General features: G+C 50.8%; 1 long non-coding RNA gene across 1 annotated transcript in view; it reads left to right on the top strand.

The window, feature by feature from the left end:
- LOC144094828 (uncharacterized) overlaps positions 1-19,817 on the top strand; it is an 87,094-nt gene extending 67,277 nt beyond the window's left edge. Inside the window, exon 3 of the long non-coding RNA XR_013306593.1 lies at positions 19,744-19,817. This is a non-coding gene — a long non-coding RNA (uncharacterized LOC144094828). The remainder of the gene's footprint in view (positions 1-19,743) is intronic.
- The last annotated feature ends 5,542 nt before the right edge of the window (positions 19,818-25,359 follow it).

The raw sequence follows: 25,359 nt of genomic DNA on the forward strand, positions 1-25,359 counted from the left end.
TTCATGCGCAGAACAATAAACGCCCCTCCGGTTCGTGTCCTGCGCAGGCGCGCCGGCGCACCGCTACTCCCTTATCCCCCTAACCGACAGGGTCCCGCTATTCTAAAACTACCTGTTGCTCGCATTTGCGGTGAAAAATGTGCATACCCCCTATGGTTATAACTTGTGTTTCTCGGTACACAGACGCCATGGGACGAACGTATACTGCGCACGCGAGACAACTCGCCGGTCATTGTTCGATCCGCGGTACAGGTTACTTTCTTCCAACTCCGCCCGGTCCCACGTGCGCTCCATTTCCCCCTCGCACTGCTTTGTATAAAGAACAACGCACAGAGAAGGGTCGTGACCGTCACCGCAGTTTCCCGAAGAAAAATAAGAACGCTTCCGCCAACACAACCCGTCCGAACGGAAAAGAAAGAAAAGAAGATAAAAAAGGAGGTGGGAGGAGGGAAAAGAAGAAAACCTGCAAAACGGAGCATTGCGAGTGGAGAAGATCCGAGAACAAAGACAGCGCTCTAGCGCGTCCTTTACGGCCTCCATCCGTGGCCCCGCGCATAATAAGTCAGTGTCAACTCGCCGCCAGATCGCGCGCCAAGCACGCCGCGTTGCGGTTGCAAACTTGCGCCGAAAACCCAGCTCCAGCTACTCTCCGTCCAATAATCCCCTTTGAGAATCGCGTGTCTATGCAGTGAGCTGCGCACAAAGCGAGAGAGAGAGAGAGAGAGCGAACGAGATAGTCTGCCCGGTCTTATGCAGCGACGACCTGCCAAAACCTGGGATTCACGAGCGAGCGAATGTTCGGCGGCGCGGTTCAGAGCGGGTGGCGGCGCAGGAAGCGCTCGGGGAAAAGTCAAGGTTCGGCCCAACATTAAAAGTCGATTAGGGCCAGCGCAGGTCGGCGACACAGTCGGAGCGGGCGCGCGCGCGTTGCCAATGAAGCCTGATGCGTGTCGCTGGCGCAGCAGGGAGAAGCTGCGCCGCCGCCGCGGCGGCGTCGACGCTGCGAACGACGCCGCGCCGCACCACCGCGGCGACGGCGTAGCGTAAAGTTCACCCAAAGACAGAAGGGAGCCGGGCTCGCGAAGCGGTTTCTTGCCTGCGCGCATTCTTGCTATGCGGAGAGTATGTTACAGACGCGTGCGTCCTAATGTCGTCGCCCCTTCTTGCGCCCCCCCTCCCTTCACTCTTCCTCCTCCAACTCTACGCACTGCTTGGCCGCGGTGTGAGATGCCGGTCTTTGTTTTCTGCGTCGGGGTGGGCGACTTCGAGATCATTTGCGCGGTGCAGGCTTTTCATGCGCCGATGCGCCGATCGTAATTACAGACTCACCTCCGCCGCGTGCCGGGGAAAAAAAAAAAGAGAGGGCGCTGCTGCTCAGGAAAGCAACGCGAACATTGTGCTTGCGTGGGAGCGCTGGCGCAGCCGTTGTGGCGGTTTTGGGACCAGAGGTGTGGTGTAAGATTACATCCATCCACGTGTGCTGTGTGCGCAGTGTTACACCCCTTGGGCTTCGCAGCCGGAGTGGACCCAGGGGTAAGCGAACCACGCGTTTAGGAATGCGTTGAGATTTGAAAGAAGCGGATGTATGTCAATCGAGACTGCACCGCGTCTGTATTTAGATCGTGTCAATAGTCTACAGTTACGTGCCTGCCCTTGTAAGATTAAAAAAAAAAAAACTGACGTTAGCGTTGTCATCATATAAGCAAGCTACTTGTTAGTAATATCTTCCGGCCTCGCATATACACGACTACAAACATAGCAAAAGTTCATAGAGCCAAATTAATGGTTTATGGTTTTGGGGGTTTAACGTCCCAAAGCGACTTAGGCTATGAGGAACGCCATAGTGGAGGGCTCCGGAAATTTCGACCACCTGGGGTTTTTTAACGTGCACTGACATCGCACAGCACACGGGTTTCTATAATTTCGCCTCCATCGAAATTCGGCCGCTGCGGCCGGGGTCGAGGAGCCAAATTAATGTTAAAGCAATGGAACTAGGCACTTTGACTTGGTACATATACGGCATCTTGCGGATACCGAAACGCACTGTCTTTAACGTTCCGTACGTAGTTTGGTAATTCGGAAACGCGTTGCGATAACTAAAAATAGCGGCAGTCGAGGCAATCGAATATGTGAGCTGGCGGTGAGACTATACACACCCTCCAAAGAGTAAGTCAAGGTGTGGCCAAGCTCTCCACGTTACGGATCGTTATTTCCGCCAGTCGGCCGCAGAAAGACAAATACGGAAGAACGGGCTGCATGCAGCGATGATGGAAAACCGACTATTGGGATGTGTTTGTGCTTGCGTTTGCGAACGGCCAGCCAACATTGTTCCCGAAAATATTGTCCTAAGCACGCGAGGTGCATCTGGCTTCATATATATCCTAGGTGTGGAGATATATGTGAGCGCGCGTTTGCTTTGCTTACGTACGTGCTCGGAGCTGCGCACGCAAGCGCGCGTGCCTCGGCGACCGAGGACAACAGCGTGGACGCACGCGCCAACACTAAACAGCAGCGTACAGGCACAGAAAGCGAGCACCTAATAAGCCTGACATGCCGCCAGAGCGTCTGCCCGCCGCAGCCGCTAGGAGGCGCGCGCTGCCACGGCGGCGTCCATGCATGGCAAAGGCACGCTCGAGTCGATGCTAGGGACGGGCCGATTACACGTCAGCCCCGCACCGCGGCAGTCATAGCTACAGGCTATGCGGTCTGTTCTTCCCTGTATGGCTTGGAGGGAGCTGGGACTAAGAACGCGGGCCTCCCAGACGCTGTCGAGGAAAGAAGGAGAAAGCATACGCTCCAAGATAAGGGGGCCCGCCGGAGGTGGGGGCTAGGGGGGATGCTGGGCAAAAATGTAATTATCAAGAGAGAAGACGCGATGCCGACGGAGTAGTGAGAGGGAAAGAGAGAGAGCAAAGGAAGAGAAGTGTTCGAGCCGAAAGAACTCGGCTGCTGTTCCCGGTGTTGCCGTGGTGCCGAGCTGGGAGAGATAGCAAGCAAACGAAAAAAATATTAAGAAAGTAAACAGCAAAACTAGAGCTCGTTCTAAAGCGAAACGAAACAAAGGAAAAAAGAAAGGCCTAAGGGGAGCCAGAAAAAAAAAAAAATAGAGAGACTGCGCCGCGCCAACCGGCTCCGGCTGCCGCCAATGATGAAACTGGACGAACACAATTATGGTAACTCCATGAATCATTTATCATCGGTGGAGGATCTTGAGGCTCGGCTGCTGGCGTATGCGCGTTCGTTCGTTCTTTCACTTGTCCTTCCTCCCTTTGGGCGGCGGTGGCTCGTTTCCTTCGTTCTGCCGGGGCCAACTTGCTGCAGCCGCCTCTCCGCCACTGCATCGGTGCACTTGCTGGGCCCGTCGCCTGTCCCCTCCCTCTTCCTGCGCTGCTCCTTTTGCTTTTTCTCTCTTTACCTCCTTTCGTTTCTTTTATTCAGTAGCGCTAGTAGTGTTTTCTAGCTGTTTGTCAGGGAGGCCAGGTCATGTGCTCTCCTATCTATAGCTGCTCTGACCGCGCTGTACGCAGGCCCAAGTGCTAACTAGACACCTAGAAGCACCTACGGCAGCACCACCTGGTGGTGCCAACGAACGTCTATGTTGCCACTGCTAATGCCGCGTTCCGCAGGAGGATCCATTAACGAAATTCTCACGTCGTCAATTTCGACAACAGCATGCGAGCCCGACAATCCACCGTTCCTGTCGCATACGTATAATGTTTGAAAAATTTCTGTTCCTTGTTTAGTTGCCTGGATGATGTCTTTTTTTTTTTTTCCTAGACCACCCTGTTGCAACGGAGAAGCACAGGACAAAGATGCAAGCCTTTGTTCGCTACAGCTGGCAGGGCTCGTCCATCGAACAGGACGAACAACGGAATTTCGATTCATGGTGTCCAATCTTGAAACCAGCTGGTTTGCTTGGGCTTTTCGATCTTCAATATGGTCAAGTTTTTTCGGAACTGCTTGCTCAAGCGCCGCGCTTTCGATAGGGAGCCGGCTTCCGGAACGCAGAAGCAGTGAAAGTAGACGAACACGGAACGAGCGACCAATATGCAAAGGAGCCTCTAATAATGATAAAAAGCTCGAACGTGCCCCAATGAAAAGGACTGCACGGTTGCAGCGACTTTCGCTGCAGCTGAGGATATGCGGCCATGTAATCTCTCTAGTCGACGAGCGCTTCTTCTTCAGCCGCCCGTTCTGCGCGCAGCTCGAAGCAACAGCAAAGTAGGCGCTGTCGAGCGAGTGAACGAAAACACAGCGAATACCATGCGAACCGAACAAACTTCACATTGCGCGGAGAACCGTCGGCGAATAAAGAATATAGGGTAGCGGGGACCGCCATTTTTCACTAGACGGAGTCGTTTCGGAGGGAGCGTCTGATTTGAATATGGCGTGCCTTTGTTGCCCCGGCGGTCGCTGTGTGCATGCTCCTGCTGCTGCTGTTTTTGCGGCCGCACACCAGCGAAGAGGACTCGCACGCCAACAGTGCTTGGAGTTCGCCCGGCGACTGCACTTCCCAAGAAGAGCGTGTACACGAACAACGGACCCACAGCGCTCGAGTGAAGAGGAAGTTCCACGCGAGGAAAATGCGGAAAAAAAAAGAGACACTGTGACGAGAAAAACAAGGATCTGGAGAAAAAAAAAATGGGGGCCGAAATATTGCGCCGGTGCTGAAAGCAATCGATCGCGCAAGGGCGCTCGCTTGGAACGAACCTCTCTGCGGCGTCTCCTCTGTTCCCGTAGGCTTTCACTTTACTTGCACGCACGCTGGCTCGCTCGCTTACTTGTTTGCGTTTTGGTGTTCCCTGCCGCTATGGGAGCTGTACGCATGAAAACAACAAAATTATTAAATGGGCAGAAAAGGAGACGCGCTGCTACAAGCGGGTGTGGATGTGGAAAGGGGGCGAGTGGGGGAAAATGAAACGCGTAAACACAAGAGTGCTTCTGTGTGTACGCCCGAGAACTGCACTGCGGAGCTCCGCGCTCGCGGGGGCGTGATGCTGCTGCTTTTTCTTCGGGGCTTTTTTTTTTTTTTCGGCACCTATTGGCTCTTTTTTTCCGCCCTCTTTTTTTTTCTGCTTTGCTTTTCTGGGCGCGCGCCTGCACCTTGAAACAGCCGTAGCCGCTAACTCGCTCGACCCGAGCGCACGATGTGCTTGCCCCATTTGTCTCACTGGCCGTTATGTTTAGCACATCGGAAGTGCTTTGCGAGTTTTCATCATCCCTTTGACCTTTAATAAACGAGGTACAGGAAGACGCGGTACGTCTACTAAAGACACCTAACTATATTGGACGCGGAATAAAGCTGTTGACACAGGGCACACATCCGCGATTTCCGGCCTAAATATTGCATGAACTAGATGACGAGAATGGCTTCTTAGCTAGCTTCTCCATGGCGTATTTTGGTTTCGGATCAGGGTTTGCGTAACATCCTGTGCGGGAAAGAGTAGTTTGCGTGTGATGCCGTGTCGAATGCATTCAGAGTGCTGTTCAGAAACTTCATACAAGGCGCTTACGTAAGCACATCGAGCACGCCGTGTGATACGGTCCAGGGAAAACTACAAAAAAACAATGAGAAAGGAAACAGTAACCGCAAAGACTTACCTGTGGTCTGCGCAAACGCGCGCAGGAAACGAATCCTTCGTCGACCATTCTGCAGTGTCCAGTTCGTAGATGGTGCACAGTCGAAGTCGTCCTTCGATGTGAACCGTTCCAAGGAATGCGCCTCTTCTAAACGCGTTGTGACCCCCCAAGAAGAACCAGTCACGAGCCCGTGCGCAGTGCATCTGTCAGCCTCTTAACCTCGGACACGGAACAGCCCAAAAGGAAGCATCCATAACAAGAACAAGAAGCAAAAGAAAAGAGGAGGAACAAACGCAGTGCATTCGAAGACGGGTGGGCTACTCGGTTAGAAGTAAAGCGATTTTATTTCTTTTACTTCTTGCACCTCCCCGCCTATCGGCGCTAACAGTCGCCCACTCTCGTGGTAGCCACGGTGTCAGCGGATGCTGAAAGAACTGTCGTTTTTTGTGTGGCATGTTTAGCCAGTCCCGAGCATGCCAGCGTGAGACAAGCGATCTCGGCTGCGCGAGCCCTTCGTGCTGGGCACAAATGCTACCGCGGGATGCCACAGGACGCATCCCATTGTCAAACTGTTGAGAAAAGAGAGAGAAAAAAAGTTTTTTTTTTCTGAGCTATCTCCTCTTCTGACCCAGGTTTTTTGCCATCTCTCAGAAGATAGCGCGGTGGGCTGAAAAAAAAAAAAAGCCCTTTTTTTTTCGACCTAACATTTGTCAAAGGGTTTCGGAGGGGTGCCAGCCTGAGTGGGACAGAGGTGCTGGTGGAAAAGAAAAAGTGTCAAAAAGAGGCGCGCTTTCTGTTGTAAACATGGTGGAAAAAAAAAAAGGAGCGGTGAAGGTGTGTGCTTGGTAAGAGGAAGGGTAGGGGATATTGCGGCTGACTGAAGTAGCACCAATAACAACACTAAATATGATAAATGGATGCATTTGTGCGAATTTCGGATCCCGGACACACTTTAGGGCGAACCCGCTCTTAAGGAGACAGTGATGTGTGTGCGCTGACGGCGCAGATGGCTTCAGGGGGAACGTATACACGTACCATCTCTTATCCTTCACCTTTTAGCGCGACGTTAAATTCTCATGGTTCCGCAATTTCATGTTTACCGCAGGTTTGTTGTTTTGTTTACGGGGTTTGATTCCGGGAGACCACGTTCACCCCATGTCAGAGGTTTCGAACCGCATATGGTTGCCATTCATCAGCTGTCTGGGGAAAGACAGATGAAAAACAACGGGCAGGGAGATAGAAAAAATAAAAATAAAAGATGGCGTCGATGACAAGCAACGGGCTGAAATAGGTTTCGCCGCGTTCCTTTCCGATTTATACCTTAGCGCGGCTGCTGCCCCCTCAGCAGACAACCCTGCCGCCTTCATTTCCTCTTTGACTGCTGCCTCCGAAAACAGTCCGGACAGGTGTCATAACTCATAAGCTACGCGTATACCTGCGCTTCGCCCCGGTCGTGTAGGGCCCATCCCTGTAGATGCCGAGTCGAATGCAAACAGCCGGCGCAAGGCGGCGCGCATTCGCGAGCAATAGAAGGCGAAAGGATGAAGAATCACACTAAGGTGTCCCGGGCCTCGGCGCCGATTCGTCACGCTCCAGCTGGGCCGCACCGGCACACTCTCGCACCCATGCGGCGGCGGCGGCACCCAAAGCTGCAGCTCCGTCGCGTATGCCCTGCCGAGGGTGGTCGCGCTGGGCGACCCTGAACGCGAAGCCAAGGCGCAACAACAAGCAACAACTGTCTCCACGATCCGCCCTTGCTCTTTCTGCGATGCGGCTACGTTTTTGCTGACCCCGAAGTCCACCAGTCCAGTCCTACAAGCGCCCCCTCCAAAAATGCCGGACTCCCAAGAGTAAAGGGGAAGGCTGAGGGGGGGGGGGGGGTTGAGTTGAGAGGGGGAAAGATCGCATGCAGCGCGCTGCGTTGTGCGACTGGTGGAAGGTTCGTTCCGCACGACGCGCGCTGTTCGCCCCGCCGCATGATGGATGACCCTGGAGCCGCTTCCCAATGGGAGCAGAAAGAGCGCGCCAGCGACCGCCACCTTTCTGATTGGGTTTTCCTGGTGCGCGGTCGAGCCCAGCCGGCGGCCGCGGTAGAAGCGCGCTTTTTGCCCGGTAGAAGCGAGCCGTGGTCGAAGCTGGCCGCGACGCGTACGCTGAAGCCGCATCTGCATTCAGAGCCGTGGGCAGCACCAGCAGTCCAGCTCTCCGGAGACTCGATTTCGTGCGCTTCTGGCCGTTCACTTTTTGTTCTCTGCGCGGGCGTACCCGCCCCTGAACGAGCCCGATGATCGCTGTGTGCGTTCCGAGGTCGTGGAATCATCAAGAAACGAGAAAATGGTCGGAAAGTGCGAGTAATATTATATGTGCGGAGCTTCGCCCCACATACTGTTGCTAACGCCTGCGTATAGATAACTTTTTTTTGTCGGTGTGATATTTTTTGTGCGAATTAACTGCAGTGCCTCTGACTGGCGATTCCCTGCTGACGTGGTCCGCTTCCACTTTCGCAACACCGCGGCAAGTTCGTTTCGCCGCGTCATGACGGAACGAAAAAAAAAAAGCTATGTTGATGAAAAGAAGACTCAGAGCTTAATGTCCTATGCGCACGTGCGTAGCGTTCCGCGTCGCGTGCTAATAATAGTAACGGTATATTGCTTGCGGTGGTGACTGTGCATGCTATTAATAAATATTTATTTTTGTTTTTACGTGTCACAACTGAGAAAGCGACTATGGCATGGCGTAAGGAGGGGGGAGGGGGATAGTTATTAATAATGATTCCCTTAGAGTTTTCCCTTCCTGTAGCGAATTCTCGCTGTAATAACTTTTTTTTGCATTTTAGGCATTGGAAATACGGCCTCTGTAGCCAAGTGCGAACCCGCAACCTGGTGATCAGTAGTTATAACGTCCTAGCGCCGCTGCCGCAGCCTTTGTGGAAAAACTTATCTTGTGCTGGTACCGTGAGCTGAAGCTTAAATTTGACTCATTTTTCGTGAAGCTGTTCGCGTTGCTGCAAACGGGACTTAAAACGTGACCAGTAGGCATAATGCTCGCCTACCAGTTGCGTACAGTAACTTTGGGCTAGCCATTAGTTTACATCCCTTTCACCAGGTGCCGTAAGTGGCTGGAACCCGGTAATACAGTTAAGTCCGGACCCCAGTGGACGATGGCGATACATAGTTCCGATACACGTTGGGACTCAATAAAAACTGGAGTGTAGCCTGTTTTGAAGAGTTATGAAGCTGTCACCTAGCAGTAAGTGAAACCTCTCAAACATGATTTTCCAAAACTATTCTGGTATTTTTCTAGTCACCCTGGCTGTAATTCTCTCGCCCTCCTTCACCAATTTTCTCATCTCTCTTTACATATTCATAACTCTACGAAATCGGATACGTTGTTGTGATTATTAAATCGCAAACCGTCTCGGGATTATGTTATTGAAATCGCACACTCGGGGCCGGGTCTTAATGGGTACTAGTGTTCCTGTATATACAGGGACACTAATACATACATATACACATATATACAGAAACACTAATGGGTACCAGCCACTTGTGATACCTGGTGAAAGGAACCTGCACAAATGGCTAGCCTAAATTCTTTCTCCACGCAAAGTTACGATTAAAAGGCACACAGGCTTTGAACCTTCAGCAAATAGCTGTTCTAACCGGCGTATGCCTTTTTCAGAGCAAACTAGACCCATCGAGATGAACCAGCAACTCGTCAACCCTCGATTTCTTGTTCAAAGCATCAGCGGAGGTGGGGCCGGATTGCGTTATGCACAATTCACCAATGACTTGCACCAGATGGCGGTAGAGAGCCGGTGTCCGAGATGTATGGGGTGTTTCGAGAGCTGTATATAGTCTATGTATACTCCTCTCAGTACTTTGGCATAAACACAAGACCCTCGTTTAGCGTTATTTCTTTCATGGAATGCTGGTACATGCAATATCAGAAGTGGTGTTTGAGAGGAAAGTTCAAGTGCTGAACACTTGGGCTGGGGATCGAATCGCACTTAATGCGGCCGCATTTCGGTGAAGGCGCAATGCGCAAACTCTCGTGTGATTTGAGGTGGCACTGCACGTTACCCCATGCACGATACCAAGTGAAAGAGAGAGAGAAAAAAAAATAAAGGCGAGTTTAATGAGGAAAAAAAAGGTAAGCGTCAGTGCGTTGACGTTGGGAGCTTTGGTAAACAGCTGTCGCGTCTTTGTGGAAAAAGAGTCAAGCAGGTGTAATTTCCTTTTTAATGCGAAAGCATTAGTCCCTTTACGTGAAAAGCAGGCAGCGTGTGTGTGTACTGGCAGACTGTACAGAAAATACGAGCGATGGTATGCAAAAAAAGGGTGACTTCATCAAGCGGCTATATGGCGCACACAGTAAGGTGAGCACCGCCACTTCAGACAGTCCTGCACATGTCGTTCGTCTATATAATCCCTCCCACGGGGCTACCTCTATGTGGCGCCACTCATGCGAGGACATTCGTTCCAAAACTTTGACGCAACCGTTCGTCGTACAGCGTTCCGGGTGATGTCATACGATTTATCGCTGCATATAGCTTACATGTGCTAGTCAAGGCGGAGGGTAGCTTGCCACAAGGGTTCGAATCGACGACATATGCAGCTTCAGGTGTGTGCCTTCCCAGTCTTTCGTATCAAAACTGTGATGCAACCGCTCGTCGTACGGCGATGCCGGTGGTGTCATAGGCGCACGTGTGCGTATGCGTGGGGGTGGTGTCATACATCGAGCCATTGAAAACGGCGCACGCAGCGGAGAACAGTGCCAACACTGCCTCATGCTTTCGCATTCCCAAACGTAAGCAGTCTCAAGGGTCTCTGCCAATTTTTTTTTTTCTATCTCTCATTTTCATTTCAACTAGGACGGTGAAAGAAAAGCTACGAACACATGGGGGCGCAATTTGAACCCCGACGTGCGGCCAAAAGAAAAACCAGCTGCGCTTCGGGCAAACGAACAAAACGGCCCCGTCGGCACTCCCGCACGTCGCTTTTCTGGAAACAGAAAAGAACCGGTTATAAATCAACTACGGCGGCTCATTATTGTCAGCAGGCACCCGTTTCTTCGTAAAAGCCGCCCAAGACCTTCCTTGCCTCATTTGTATTTTTTTCATACTTCCTTTTCTTCCTCGGGGCAACCACGACTGTCATCTCTGCTCCGCGGCGTCGTTGTCTTCGAGCCCCTTGTTATGCCACTAGCGGTTTCCTTGCGCGTTGTTACAGGAAAACAAAACCGAAGAAAGAAGATAGCGCCTGGCACCGAATACCCGCAGAGACAAAAGAAGGAAGCGGCACGCTCATTAGGGGCATTTACGATACCCAACGGCGCATATACGTCGAACTGCCCACCCCGCCACCTGCGTACGCCCAGAAGCCACGCCGCTGCAGCGCCGGCGGGACGACTGATTTATGTGACTCCTGCGGCCGCCGCCCGCACCGCGCCATTATGCACGGCGCCGAGGGCCCTTGGATGGTGTGTGCGCGCGTGCGTACGGAGGCTCTATCCGTATGCGCGTGAGGCCGCGGAGGCTCGCCGAAAGGCTTCGGACAAGTCGACCGCGTACCACTATGGTATTCATTAGCATCGTTATTTGCGTCTTTCTTTTTTATCTTATGTTATTCATGATATATATCTTATGATATGATATTTTATCTTATGATGGTGTATTCGGTCTTCGATGAAGGATATGGAATGACGGATGCGTTTCGTCGTGTCTGTTGCCTGGCAAAGATGGGAAGGGAGCGGATTTGAACATAAAACAAGTGGATGTTTGGTGACCTGAGCAGCGCAACTGAATGCGAGCTGGTGATCGTCAGCGGGCTTCGAAATTTAGAAATTTTTGCTTTGAAGACGAAAAGTCAGTTTCCTCTCGCGCTTTGCCCGTTTTGCCCTTTACACAGGTAATACCTGTGAGTCGAAAGAGGGCAGTAGTTGTACATTACTGTTATTATCGGTGCTTTATTTCAGCAGCGTGCTGCGGAATAATAAAGCCTAAAAGCACGAACTTCTCAGTGGTGTTAATCAGCAACAATACTGCATCGTGACCTCGCAGCACTCTTGACTCTTTCGAATACATAACTATATTTTTGTGCCCTGTGAGTAGAAACACTCCTGACGCTTGTGAATATATTCTTGATGCACCAGTGCGTGCAGGGTATAGATATTCCTTGTGTATCACAGCACGTCTGGGCGAGTCCATAATGTATAATAAGGTCACATTGTACTGTCCGAAAATAGCTGCTAACTCTGCCCGCCATTAGCAAGCCCTGCAGTGACGACAGCGAAGATGGGCACCTTGGCTCTCAAGAACAAAATCTCGAAATGCGCGCTCCACTCGCTGTATACTCCATCAAAAAAAAAAAGAAAAACAGTGTGGCCAAACAACTCGTAGAAAAAAACATGGCATCGGGCATCGGTCGCCGACAACCTTATCTTTCGCGCCCCAGTCAGGGCAGCGCTCAAGCTAGCGCTCCGTCTTCGGTCGGTTGGCCGCATTAGTCTTCTCCATGTTTCTTTCGATGCGATGCGCGCTTGCGAACACGGATTAGAAGGCCGACGAATGGAGTGATAGGGGAGAAGGGGCGCGAGGTGCGTAGAAGAAATAATTGCGCCTCGATAACCGATTGAATAAGATCGCAGCAGCAACAACAATCCAGTCGTGCATGCATGGGATGCATTCACGACTGGCCCGCCCGCTCTGTCTGATTTCGGTCGGACCCCCCCTCCCTCTTCCTCCATCCGAACAGCCTTCGACGAAGAAGTCGGTGGTGGGCGGGCACGCACCTGAGTCAATTCGAGAGCAGTCCATGCACGCGGCGTTCATCCGTGAACGGAGCACGCCTCGCTCTGCGAGATTAGTCGTGTCCCGCATCGGACGTGGACAGCGAGCGTGCGGCTGTGCGCGCATATTCATGAACCCTTCCGCCGACGAAAGAAGGGGAAGTGCGATGGCAATCGAGAGACTCCGCGACCCGCGTGTAACCACGTTCGGCCACGTCCGTCCGACCAGGGGGACCCCTGTGGGACCCCCGAACCGCCGTCCAGAGAACGGCACCGGCGCACGCATATGCGCGCGCACACACACATACAAACATACAAGCACGACCGCGTGCGAACGCATGTCCCGACTGCGTGTAACCTCAGCCGAGAAATTAGAGAGAAGGGGACCAGCGGGCAGCCAGAGGTAGACACACAGCGCGCCGCGATCCCTCCCGACGTCGCTAATGGGCCGTAATTGCCCACGAAACGCAGTCGCGCTGTATAGTAGTAGTCCGGCCCGTTGTTCGGCTGAAACGCGAGTGCGCGCGCGCGCGAAACAAGAGGGCCGCAGCGCGCGACTGCGCGCTCCTCTGCGCCCGAAGGACGCTCCCGGGAAGGGCGGCTCACGCGGCGGGGACACCCGCTCCGCCGACGGGGCCCCCCAGACTAATGATAGCCTCCCGAAACAGAAACAGGCGCCACAATTATGCCAGCGCCGCGGCGTGATGGAAAAGCGCGCGCGAAAGCAGCAGCAGGAGCGACCGCGGCGAGACGGACACCTGCCCGCGGACGAAGAACAAAGACGCGGGTCCCTGTCAAGCAAGCGGCTCGGTTGCACGCAACGTGTCGCGTCGCGGCCGCAGTTGCTGCTGCTGCTGCGCGGGCCTTGTGCTCTGGCAGCCCGGGAAAGAAGACATTCGCGAGACTAGGAGGATGGCACGGCTCACTCGGCTTTGCTGCCTCTCTGCTGAGCTGCCGCAAGAGCCAGCGAAATGAAAGACACAAGAAGTCCCCCCAAGGGGAGGTGGCGGGGAGGGAGGGTGAAGGGAGGGGGGGGGGGTGCGGTTGGAGGCTCGGCGGCGGAATCATGCTTCGATTGGCCTGCTGCTGCGGTTCCCCCAATGTTCTTTCCTTTGCCTCCTGGCATGGCCGACGCGAGCTTCTTTTCTGCAGCAGCAGAACATGGCGTGCGTGCACACCAGAGTGCCGTGGGCGCAGGAAAAATATAAATAGAAGAAAGCCCCGTGACGATCGGGTGCATGGCCGCCTGATGGTTCCCGCTGGCGCCAGGCTGCTTCTCGCGGGAACGCTGTGTAGATGGCTCTGTACTGCGTAGTAGCTGGAAGCTCTTCAGCCGCTCCGGTTGCGAAGTCTCCGAACGCACGTCTTCGGTGATGAACCTGCGAGCGTGAAGGTGGGAGTAATGTTAGAACCGTGTACGCGCTTTTTCCTGGCCACTAAACGTGTGTCCATTCAGCAGTTCCTGAATCGCATTACGCCGTATAGTAACCGGGCAGACGCTGGCGGACACACTTGACGAGTGGATTGGGTATACTAATAAAATCACCTGTTCGTTCATTTATATTACTAGTTCTAGCAGTGGGTCAAGAATTAAGAGTAGAGATGAGGTAGACGAAGCCACCATGTTCTTCGTCATGCAGATGCATTAGCACTCTAGTATTCCCTCATTGTAGCAAGGCAAACGAGTCATGACTTTTTTGCCAGTAGTTTGCATACATTTAAATATCACCCTTTACATAAATTACCTTTAAATGTGAAGCGGACTGATATTATTTTGCATGCCTGCTCCTTTTCCGCATGCCGAGATTCCCCGCTGGGCTTCACCTCTCATCTCTCTCTAGACCTCTAGCTGTGGCAACCGCGAGACAGTTCAGGTCGTGCTACAGTGTGATTCTTATAGCAAGTTTTCTAAATGACATTGTTGTTAAAGCTCGCATTCTGCACGCATTTTGACCTGTTTCTTTTTTCTGACGTTCATTTGTAATGCAGTCATAAAAAAAAATTATCAGTACATCGTTCGTGGTCCAAATCGCATCTTTGATAGCAAATGCTCAAATACTGCCTCGCCAGACACCACTGGCGCTCTGAAAATCGCGGTGAAATCGGCCTATTGTTAACATTTCACGTTAATGTAAGCGGTATTTCAGTTTTTCTTGCCCCCACGACGGAACTGTGCCCTACCCCCGATTTCTGCGAAGTTCTGGACAACGCGCACACAGGCACATAAGGCCTGCATGCATATGGTTGCTCATGTATATTAAAAGGGAGTTTGGGAAGTTGCCTGGACACCTGTGCGGGACGACGTACAACAGAAGCGTAGTATAACAACGAACGCGTTCTCGGAGACCGGATGAATCCCAAAGGTTGACGGTGCGCGCGGGCCATACTACTTTCATATGCAAGCCATGTGCGTGGACACCTAGCGCTAATCCCAACTTCCGTCACGCGAATCAGCCTTTTTCTCTGAGGCAGCGCACAACGCAACCGGCCCCTCCGTGGCTGCGACCGGTCGGTCCGACGCGTATATGGTCATTCATTCTGGCGGCGTTTCTGCCGTATATATAGCGCATACGGGCGCAGGCCTCCGTGTGGTCCGGCATGGATGACCGCCGGTGGAAGAGAAGAAGCCCACAGGGTGCGCTGCGATCGATTCCTCATTCACGCCTGTCTCACCCATTTGGAGCCTTAGGGCGGGAGAGCTTTGTGTGTATTTTTATGCGCACGCATGCTTGCGAGAATAAGCGTTCGATCGTAGCTTTCTGTGAGTGTGTGTGCGTGTGTTTGGGGGGGGGGGGGGGGGTGTTGGAAGACGCTGCTCCGTGTCTCCTCGTCCGCGGGTTGCAACTCATGTATATGGCATCGCAGACACACGCGACGTGCTCTTATATAGCGCGATTGTAGCTCGCCGCAAAGGCCCGCCTTCGGCTGGTTTTTCTCACAGGTGCCCCTCGCCGGGTCCCCCCCTTTTTATTCATTCGACAGCGGCGCCTGCAGTCGGCCGAGCGCTTAACCTCGGACGCGTCTTCGCTTCGCCCTTAAACGCTCGTACGTGCCCGGGAACGTTAAGTCTCCAGCCAGACTTGGGAATGTGGCTGCACGCGTAGGCCGAAAGCGGCTTTTTTGCGCGAAAAAGTTCGGGTTCGCGATGGTCGCGGAGAATGTGCGCGAGACGCGAGTTACGTTGTCCAAAGCGTTTTTGTCCGAAACATTTTCGCATCCGAGTAATTATGTATCTCACAAGCACAATTATATGCTCTTCATTTATCTGGGCTTGCTGCAGTGTTGAGCCAGGCAAATTACACTTAGGGGTAGTGGACCATGCGGTCTTCTCGGAAACGCTTGAATGCGGTGGAGAGTTAACTCCGACAGTCAGTGGGCCCTCGTTGCGGGCCATGTTGCGCATGCTTGCTCACGGTAGGCACCAAAGCAAAATAATTCTGAGAAATAAATGGCGTAAATAAAAACGTTCACCCCATTTCTACGCTACTTTCGAAACTTAATTGACGTAATTTTTAGAAAATGGCGCTGCTAACCTACTAATGAATAATCACCCAATTATTATTGCTCCACACACGCATTTAGCCTATTATTCTAATTTCTTCAGGATACAACGTGCTACCTTTCCGCGTTTTATGAGCCGGCGACTGCGTGTCGAGGAAGATGACAGTCCACAATGTTGGGCTCTTGTTCAACAGCAATGCAAACTGCTCGATGTCCACTGCTGGAGGACATGTGTAGAAGGGAACTCACGTTGAGGCCTGGGTAAGAAAGGAAGTTGAACGATGATAAAAAGAAAGAAGAAAAGCGACGAAGAAAGTGTTCACCATGACGAGATGCTCTTCAGCTCGGAGCGGTTCCATTCGTGGGTTATCGTTTGTTTGTTGTTGAAATTGCTTTCGCGAAGCATCTGACTTTTGAAAGCATGCTCTGCTTGAGCATGTATTGCGCAGGACGCATCTGAGTACAGTGAGTCGTTCTGCCGCGATGACATGCGCGCAGCAACATCAAAGCAGTTTTCGAAGTGAACACGCGATACATTTTTTAAGCCGCCGCGCACGAGTGTCCGCCTTATGAATATATACAGCGGTCGGCGTCGTGCAGCGAGCCAGCACGCAAAAACAGTTTGGGATTTTCTTTTATTGCCTATTTGTCCCTCTTTTCTCTTTTTTGCTAAGCCTCTCCGGAGCGATGCATATTCGTAAGCCGAGAATACGGCGCAACATCTATTCTCGCCCGCAAACGCATTCGTTTCTCACTTCGTGTAGAGCGACCTCCCTCGGCGCCTCCGAGACAACAAGATATGCGTTGTAACCGCCATACATCGCGCATATATATGGCGGGCAAAACCTTTTCTTCACGTGGCAGGGTAATTTTAATTTTAAATCACAACCCGCCTTCCGGCCGAGACACTCGCGTCTCCAGGTCCCCGCAACAAGCTTGGCAACGCGCGCTGGGTGATATTTCTTGCGGAGAGACAGGATGCTAGTATATAGTGTACCCGATTGTCGTATTCAGTGGATCTGCTTGCTTGTATTCATATAATGCTACACTTGCAAACCCAATAACACGTTTGCGACCTCGGTGCTGCGTACCGGAGCCACACATGCAGGCCCTTCTTTTCCCGTCGCCTTCCGCGTGCATAACAAAAACCTCCCCGTTCTGTGCAGACTTATGCGAGACTCGAGCGAGGCGCCGCCTTCTTTATTAATACGCTGCCATCGACTGATCCGCTACTGTAACACCGCTAGGTTATTTTTGTATTTACAGGCCGTGATAAGAATTTTTTTAGCGTTCCTATTGATTTCCTTGTTGTATTACAGGCTGCCTTCTTTTTATTTGTTTTTACTAATACGTTCTGTGAATTTATTAAGCTTATGTATTTTGACCTATTTATTACCACTTGGTGCCTGCATCTTAGCATAGAGCTTATGCAATAATATCGGAGGTCCCCCTGACAGTTTGCATGCAACTTAGAGACCTCCTGCTGAAATGTATACATTGTATATATGAAAAAAAGTATCAAGAACTTAACGCGGCTTGTGTGTCAATGCGCGCCGCAAGTACCCGTGTGGGTGCGATCCCCTCGACAAGACTGTTGAATCTGTATACAAAGCTTCGTGCGCCGGGGCCGATTTATGGGCCTGCTTAGGGCGGGCGGTGCCGCGCCACCGTGAATCAGAGGCGGGCTGGGTTTGCAAAGCGAAAAGAGCTATGTGGGAAGGAGGAAAACGAAAGGGGAGGAAACGAACGGTCCGTAAACCGGCAGTCACATACTGCGCGATGTCTCCGCTGCCCACAAAAGAGGTTCTCAGTCGTTCATTTGTGTTAGACGCCGTTATCCACTTTGATTCCAAATTTCGCTGTCACCTAGCCATCGAATATGTTACAGTAATAATAATAATAATAATTGGTTTTTTGGGGAAAGGAAATGGCGCAGTATCTGTCTCATATATCGTTGGACACCTGAACCGCGCCGTGAGGGAAGGGATAAAGGAGGGAGTGAAAGTAGAAAGGAAGAATAGGTGCCGTAGTGGAGGGCTCCGGAATAATTTCGACCACCTGGGGATCTTTAACGTGCACTGCCATCGCACAGCACACGGGCGCCTTAGCGTTTTTCCTCCATAAAAACGCAGCCGCCGCGGTCGGGTTCGAACCCGGGAACTCCGGATCAGTAGTGTTACAGTACCGCTCTCTCTTTCATTTCGCCCGCGAGGAGAAAGAAAGTGTTTCTAATTTTTCTTATTTATTTTTAATTAGTATTTCAGGCGCGTGGGTAAATTTCGTCTCGGCCGTATTCAGTAAGAAGTTTGCGTAAGTGGACATCGGAATTAAGCATTCGGGGGCCCATTTTGTGTTCCACTTTCTTGGTTTCCTGTGCGTGATAAACAGTAGGGTGCATTAAGTGTACATTTTCAAAATGTCGTGGAATATTCTGGCAAAAGGAGATAGTGCGTTAAGGTTGCCAAAATCTGTGACCTGTCTTGAAAGCTAACAAACAAGGAAATGAGGCGAAAATGTAGTAGACTAGTGTAAAGCATTAATGTTAAAAAAAAAACCTGAGTTTTACAAACTTGACTATAATGCGAAAGGCGGTCCGGTATCCTAACAAACTAGTGTGAAAAAGTTGATCTTCTGTCTAGAAGCAATGCGTGTTGAAACGTTATTCCTATTCAAACGCTTACTTTCTTGGCACTTCAGGATTTTTGAATACTCTAGCGCTTCTGTCGTCTTCAGAAGCAGCCTTCCTTGACTGCTTCTCTCACACGCAAAAGCTTGTTCTGTGCACATACTGTTCAGATGCTTTGGGGACTCTGCATGAGCTAGCAGTTGAATATTTTGCAGATCGTCGTGCGATTTGAGGTGCCAGATGGGGAATTCCAGTCTTTCAATCAATAATAATAATAGCAAAAGAAGTTACCTCCACCGGTATGCGGGCTGTTATAGTAAACGTGCCTTTCCTTCTTTTTTTTTTTTTTGTACTGCAAAGTGAGGAGCACTGAAGTTTCCTTACTACTCCGTAGTATATCTTTTTAATAAGAAAAATGCCCTTTTTAAATCTAAATTCAAATCGGAAAATATTTTCATAGTGATAAGCGTCAGATTTAACCCTTGCGCAGTTCTCGCTAATAGCGCATCCTAAGGAAGTTTTCGATACTAAAAATGATACATCGCCAGTTGACTGTGGCTGCGTTCTTTTACAGTGGCTAGAGACAACTTAAGAGGGGCATTTTTTAACACTATACAGGATTCATTACCGGCGTATTGTTATTTGTTTTTTAATAATCAGCAGCATCGAAAATGGCCGCAGCAGCAGTCCTCGCCGCCTTTTTCGCATGTACAGACCGCAGCACCGTTAACAACGACGCCCGCTCGATACCTCGTGCACCATGCAGATAGAAAGCGCTGGCTTGTATAGTCAGCGAATGAGGCACATGCAGTGTGAGAGCCAGCTCTGGGTTATCATTCACCTTACGGTTTCTTAGAACTTTTGCTGACTGTCAGTAATAAGGTGAGGACTGCGTGGTCGAGGGTTAAGGTTTCTAAGGCCTGTACCGAAGGCCTATGTCATCATCATCATCATCAGTAACAATATCATAATCAGAAGCATCATCCGATTTTTAGTAATTACAGCGAATTACAGAGCGCCAGTAATTTACGAGATGTTCGCTTCCGTGTGAAAATGATTGTGAATCTGTGGAAGGCTGTGCATAGAAATAATGTCACAGTGCTATCTTCTGCTGCTCGTTTGTATCGGAAACGCAGGCGATGGTGCATTACGGCGCGTATACATAATAAGTTATAGCGCCCATTAAAAACCATCGTAGATGTGGTGTGCAAAACTAGCTGAACATGGATTGCTCCTTTCTCCTTTAGCTCCAACGTTCCCCCGGTCCTGATGAGGGCGCTGCGATGGCCGCGTCGAAGAAGGGGGTTCCAAGGTATCGAGGTAAGAATTTTGACGTTATCGCTAGGACTGCGTGATCACACGCAATTTCGCCTTCTGACTTCTAGAATAATCTTTTTAAACATGCAGCCGGAAGGAATGACTAATTCGTCGTACCTGTACGCAGCTACTGCGCTCTGGATGTGTTCGGTTACGTATAGCTGAGTACGTGCTTGGCAAAGCCCATGCATATTACTTCCACGCATTGCGGTTTTGCAGTTTTTGCGTATTATCTGAAGAGCTTACATCCAGCGGCCTTTTTTTTCTGTGCCCGCTCACAAACCTTAAATGTGACTCAGCTTCAATGTTATATATTAACGAGCTTGTTCTCGCTTATCTCAGCTGGTATAGCACGGATATCAACGCCTGCACAGTGTTACGGTGAAGCGATTGACTGACATCGAATTATAAAATGTGTACGCCCAGCTAAGGACGAAGTTGAGCACTTGTTGTATTCTCCTTCAGGTACATTCTTCACATACATATTCTCCTTCACATACATTCACGTATACGCGGCTGCTACACGGCTCATTTCAGTGGCCATTGAGAACTGCTCATGCGATCCGACAGATGGCGCTGGACGCAACAGAAGAAATTTAACGAAAGTAAGAACTGCTCATGCGATCCGACAGATGGCGCTGGACGCAGCAGAAGAACTTTAACGAAGATATAGACACACAGCACATGTGTCTTCATATTCGTTAAATTTCTTCTGCTGCGTCCAGCGCCATCTGTCGGATCGCATGAGCAGTTCTCAATGACCACTGAAATGGGAGAACAGAACACCTCATGCTAAAATGTGATGGTATCCATCCCGATGTCGATGTAGGCAGTCACTCTTTCTGAGGCCCCAGGGTTTAGAGATAACAACAGTCATGTAAATAAATCTGCGATGGAGATTAGCAAAAAGCGTTTGGAAGATTGGCGGCTCAAAAGCAGAGAGGTGACATAAGGTTTAAACTGTACGAAGACGTATCTAAAGAACATGGCGAATTTTAATAACTTACAGCTCAGTTAAACAAAAATAAAGAGAAAAAAGCTGAGCATGGTGGCACCTGCCATCACCCCGTTTCAGAGGGGATGCTCATACGTTCCACCCATCCATCCATAGTAAAAATTAGCAGTGTAGATAAGATTAAACGTGTATATGTCACTGTATATGTCAATAGCATATATGTATATGTCAATCAGTGTATATGTCAATAGCAAGGCTCACACTTGCAGTCCCGGCAATGAGATGACGAGGTTTCTTTAGTTCCTCTTGTGAAATTCATTTGCCCTTGGCCATCGAGGCTCGCCAAACAACGGTTACAGTTCACCCAAGGTACCCGACATCGTTTCCCATGAACAAAAGTTCCGTCCCAAATGGCCACAACACCACATCCAAAACAAGCTCGCTCATCCCTTTCCCGTTCCCCTAACTCCGTTATTCTCTGTTCACTCGACACGCGTGGGAAGCATGGAGCGGTTGAAACAAACCCCGCTTTACAAAGACCCCCCTCCGTTCTTCCCCTTCCTACACTGGTTGAAACAAAGGAAATTGATTTTCCGCTTCAGTCCTCTGCATTCACTCGCGCCGCGGGAACGAAGCGAACGAGCTAGAGTCCGGCACCGCAGCGACTCTGCTGCTGCGTACGTCCCGCGAAAAGGGAAACGTCAGTCTAAATGGTGCAGGAAATTAGTTTTGTCGAGCTCGGTGAGTTTGGTGCCCTTCTGGTCTCCTCCCTGCGCGCGCATGTCCGGGCTCCGGGTTTCAAAAGAATGTGGACGACATTCTCTCGCGTTTGCCTATACGCATTGCTTTATCGCTGCTGGGTGAACATTTGCTGTTGGAAGTCTCGGTATAGCTCCAGGTTTCTGCGTCTACGCTGGCTTTTCTTTCTGTATGCTATAACTTCTGCGCAGCTTGAGCGATATTCCTGGCACGCGCAATTCAGTTTCGTACCACTCGCGAACTGCACGCAACTGTAAGCGAGTAGCACTATTGCACCTGTAGAAAGGGATGTAGGGGCATTATTTAATCTTGTATTCATTTTCCTGTATATGTGATGCCTTAATTGCTGCAGTATGGCTGCACTCTTAAGTACCTGCAGCCACTCTTTCAACTTAGGCTATGAAACTCTACTCCGAATGCACTGTCTACGGTAAATGTATTTTCACATATTTCTGTACAGTATGAATATTTATAAAGTGTAACTGCCGCACCGTTGAAGTTCACGACAGCTTAGAAGATACATATGGGTCGGCTTCTATCCTCTACAACGACCGAAGACCATGAATTCCTAACATTACTCTCACTGCAGACGCCCGAAAATTGCCGATCATTTTGCATGTTTCCTCTTACAAGACCGGTTGAGCGAGTGACAGAAAATGCACCGCTTTTACATATCTTGGAGGGGGCCGCTGTTTTTACACAAGCCCCGCGAAACCGCAGCCTGCGCTCGCAACCATATTTTGGTCTGGCAGACGCATACGGAGTGAACAGCATAAGTGGGGCGTATACACCTTCGATACAGCTTGATATCGTCGCCTTCGCGCGCTTATGCCAAGGCGAATGCACCAGCATACAAATCTGCGCGAGCGTATACCCAACGTGCAGCTGCAGCCATAGCTCTGGCGCGTACAACTTAGACTACAGCGCTCTGCGAATCGCGCGGGCCAGAGCAGCCAGGGCCCGCTCGCGCTACACACAACCTCCCGCAGAGACAGGAGCGGTCCCGAATCATCGGTCTCCGTCTGCGTTTCTCGCGAGGGGCCCGCAGCACGACCGCGTACGTTCTGAATTCTTTATGCAAAGTAGGGCTCCGCGCGCATAGCGGCTGGCCGGGCAAGAAAGCGCGTATACAATTATACGCGTCCGAGCGAGCACGTGCGACTCCTCGTAGAAAGAAAGAAAACAAAAAGGAATTCCCTTTGCTACGCACGCACGCATGCGCGAACCGGTGTAGTATATAGTGTTGTGTGCGGTGGTCTCTCGCAGCGAACGCATGCACCGAGCAAGCGCACCCGCGGCGCACTAGCTTGCATTTGGTCCGTGCGCGCGTACCCCTGCTCCATCCTTCCTCGCAAGGCCCCGACTGTCAGCGAGTTTACAAATGGCTTTCCGGGCTAGGGTGGCAACATTCGAACTCGGCAGGTGGAAATCGATTTCCAGGGTGCAGGAAAAAAAAAAAAACCTCCTTTATTTGTTCGCTTGTTTGTGTTTTTTTTTTTTTTTGCCCGCTTCGCGAGGTTGCCGGCGCCGCGGCCGAGTCCGCGAGCGACGGAGATGCATGGCCGCACAAACGGAGCGGGCATGCGCGCCCGCGACCTCTTCCTTCTTCTTGCCGGAGATTACCATGATCAATTGCCTTTAATCTTGCCGCTCTGCCGTCAGATGGAAGGAAAAATAATAGGCCCCGCGATGCTGGAGCCAGATGCTCTGCCCTCTGCTTTTTGGATCAAGGGCCGGATTGCTTCAGCATGCGCGCGCGAACGTTTCTGCTTGCCCTTCTTTATGTTCTCCTTTTTGTAGTTTTTATTCATTTTCATTATTTGCGGGACGGAAGGATAAGAGACGAAATCAAAGCAAGAAAGACTACTCTCAGTGAGTCTGCAGTCGATGTTTTCGAATCATTGGGCCGCGTTGTTTTGCTAAACATCGCAGCTAGTGCCACCGCTGATATAGGGTGGCAGTCATTGTGGAGAGATGCTATAGCCAAGCGCTAAGTCTTGCAGTGCGGTTCCGGTGCGGTTTTGGGAGGGATGTAACGAGCATCGCACTATGAACGTATCTTCTATACAACAATCGAGGCACATATGCCGCGAGACGCAGTTTGCAATTTCAAAGCTATCCTGACCTCATTTTGCATCCGTTTACCGTTCTCGTCGCATAATCATGCTTGGGCAGCACTTTTATGCAACACCCAAAGCCTAATTCGCCGCGTTCAACCGTGTCCCGAAAAAAAAAGCATAACAAAAAATAATGGCGTAAGCGTGGCGTAGATATTAATTTTCGCGAGAACGTTTCCTACAAATTTAAAGGCCCTCTCGACGGTCCGGTTACTTGGCCGCGAGCCCTCGAATTCGCGAGCTGTACTTCGCGTCAATCAAGCGTTGTATGCCGAGGGGGCGCGATGTTAAGTCGCCTTCAAGCCGAATCTCATTGGGCACAGCACCAACGAATATCATTCATTCGTTAAGAGATGCCAAGATTCGCTGGCAGTGCTATAGCCACCTTACAGCAGTGCTCGGAAGCGTATGTCCTCGCACTGGCCCTGATTTGGCATATAAGTCCGCTGGTCACACGGCTTCGAAAGCCTTGCCACTGAGCCAGCTCGTTCGCTATGTGACAGCAGCCGGCGTGTCCTGGCGCGGCTCAAGCTGCCAGCGTTTGTTCACGAAGCGAATGGGCGGGCGACGCCGTGGGTGGGGAAAGGCGGAGATGTGGATGAGAACGAGGAGGTTCCCCGTTCACCTGCCGTCGACACAGGCGGTTCCCCCCCTGTGCTTCCCAATTGAAATTCGAAAGCGCGCGCTAATTTATATCCGCACCCCGCGGACGACGCGCTGTAGCTGCGCGCGGTGGCGCGAAATCTGCCACGTGGAAACGGGAAGTTCGCACGGTGTGCTGGTGGCGTGCTGGGCGCCGCGTCGGGAGAACTTTGCGCGGTGTAGTTCGGCGCGACGCCCGAAGAATCTGACGCCCGGTGCGCATGCAGTTAACCAGCACTCGAAGGTGCGTGTGCTCGTTAGTGCTAGCTTGCGCGTGCGCGTATTGAGTGTGCGGAGAGCACGTGATGTAATTGCTGGCGTGATTAATTGCGCAATATGCACCTGGGCGGAGACGACGTGTTTCATTCGTTTAACGCGAGTTATTCGAATCTGAGAATCAATATTCGGGCTGCCGTTTCCAGATTGTTACTTTACCAGTGATTCTGCTTCACTGTTTTTTAACCAGGCATAAAAATAATTACCCCCTTATTGTTTTCAGGGTTATGAATTGATCACGACTGGTGAAAGAGGTGTTGGGGCGTTTAGCGCGATGTTCCTGATTGCAGCTGACGTATGGAGCGTCTGCTTCGTGCCGATAATAATAAATCACACCTTTAAAAGTGGTAATACATAAGCGTCTCGCTTATGTGAAGAAAATATACTTGACTAGTTTAAGCAAATTAATGCGTACAGTATATCTCGCATATTACTGGTCGTAGAGAGAAGTTTCATCTTCAACAAACAGTCATATTCTAATGGTTTCAATATTACCTTCGCACTTGTCATAAATTATGCGCCGGAAATATGTCCTGGCGGACATGCGCCATGCATAAACTATCGTAACTTAAACGTTCTTCGTCTTTAAACCTGGAAGAATTTGGTTATTAGGGCGAGTGAAGAATCTGTAATTTAAAGTAATTATGTGCAGATGCGCATGTTAGTGCAGTGTATTGCGCGCTTAGAATAGAAATTCAGTTTCGAGTTGAAAACCGTCGACAAAGTGAACACAGGCATCTACACAAACGCTGGTGTAATGCCGAGTATAGTTAACGCAATTTCGATTGCGCTGAGAG

The sequence above is a fragment of the Amblyomma americanum genome, chromosome 6 (assembly GCF_052857255.1).
Source record: "Amblyomma americanum isolate KBUSLIRL-KWMA chromosome 6, ASM5285725v1, whole genome shotgun sequence".
In the NCBI taxonomy this organism is placed as follows: Eukaryota; Metazoa; Arthropoda; class Arachnida; order Ixodida; family Ixodidae; genus Amblyomma; species Amblyomma americanum.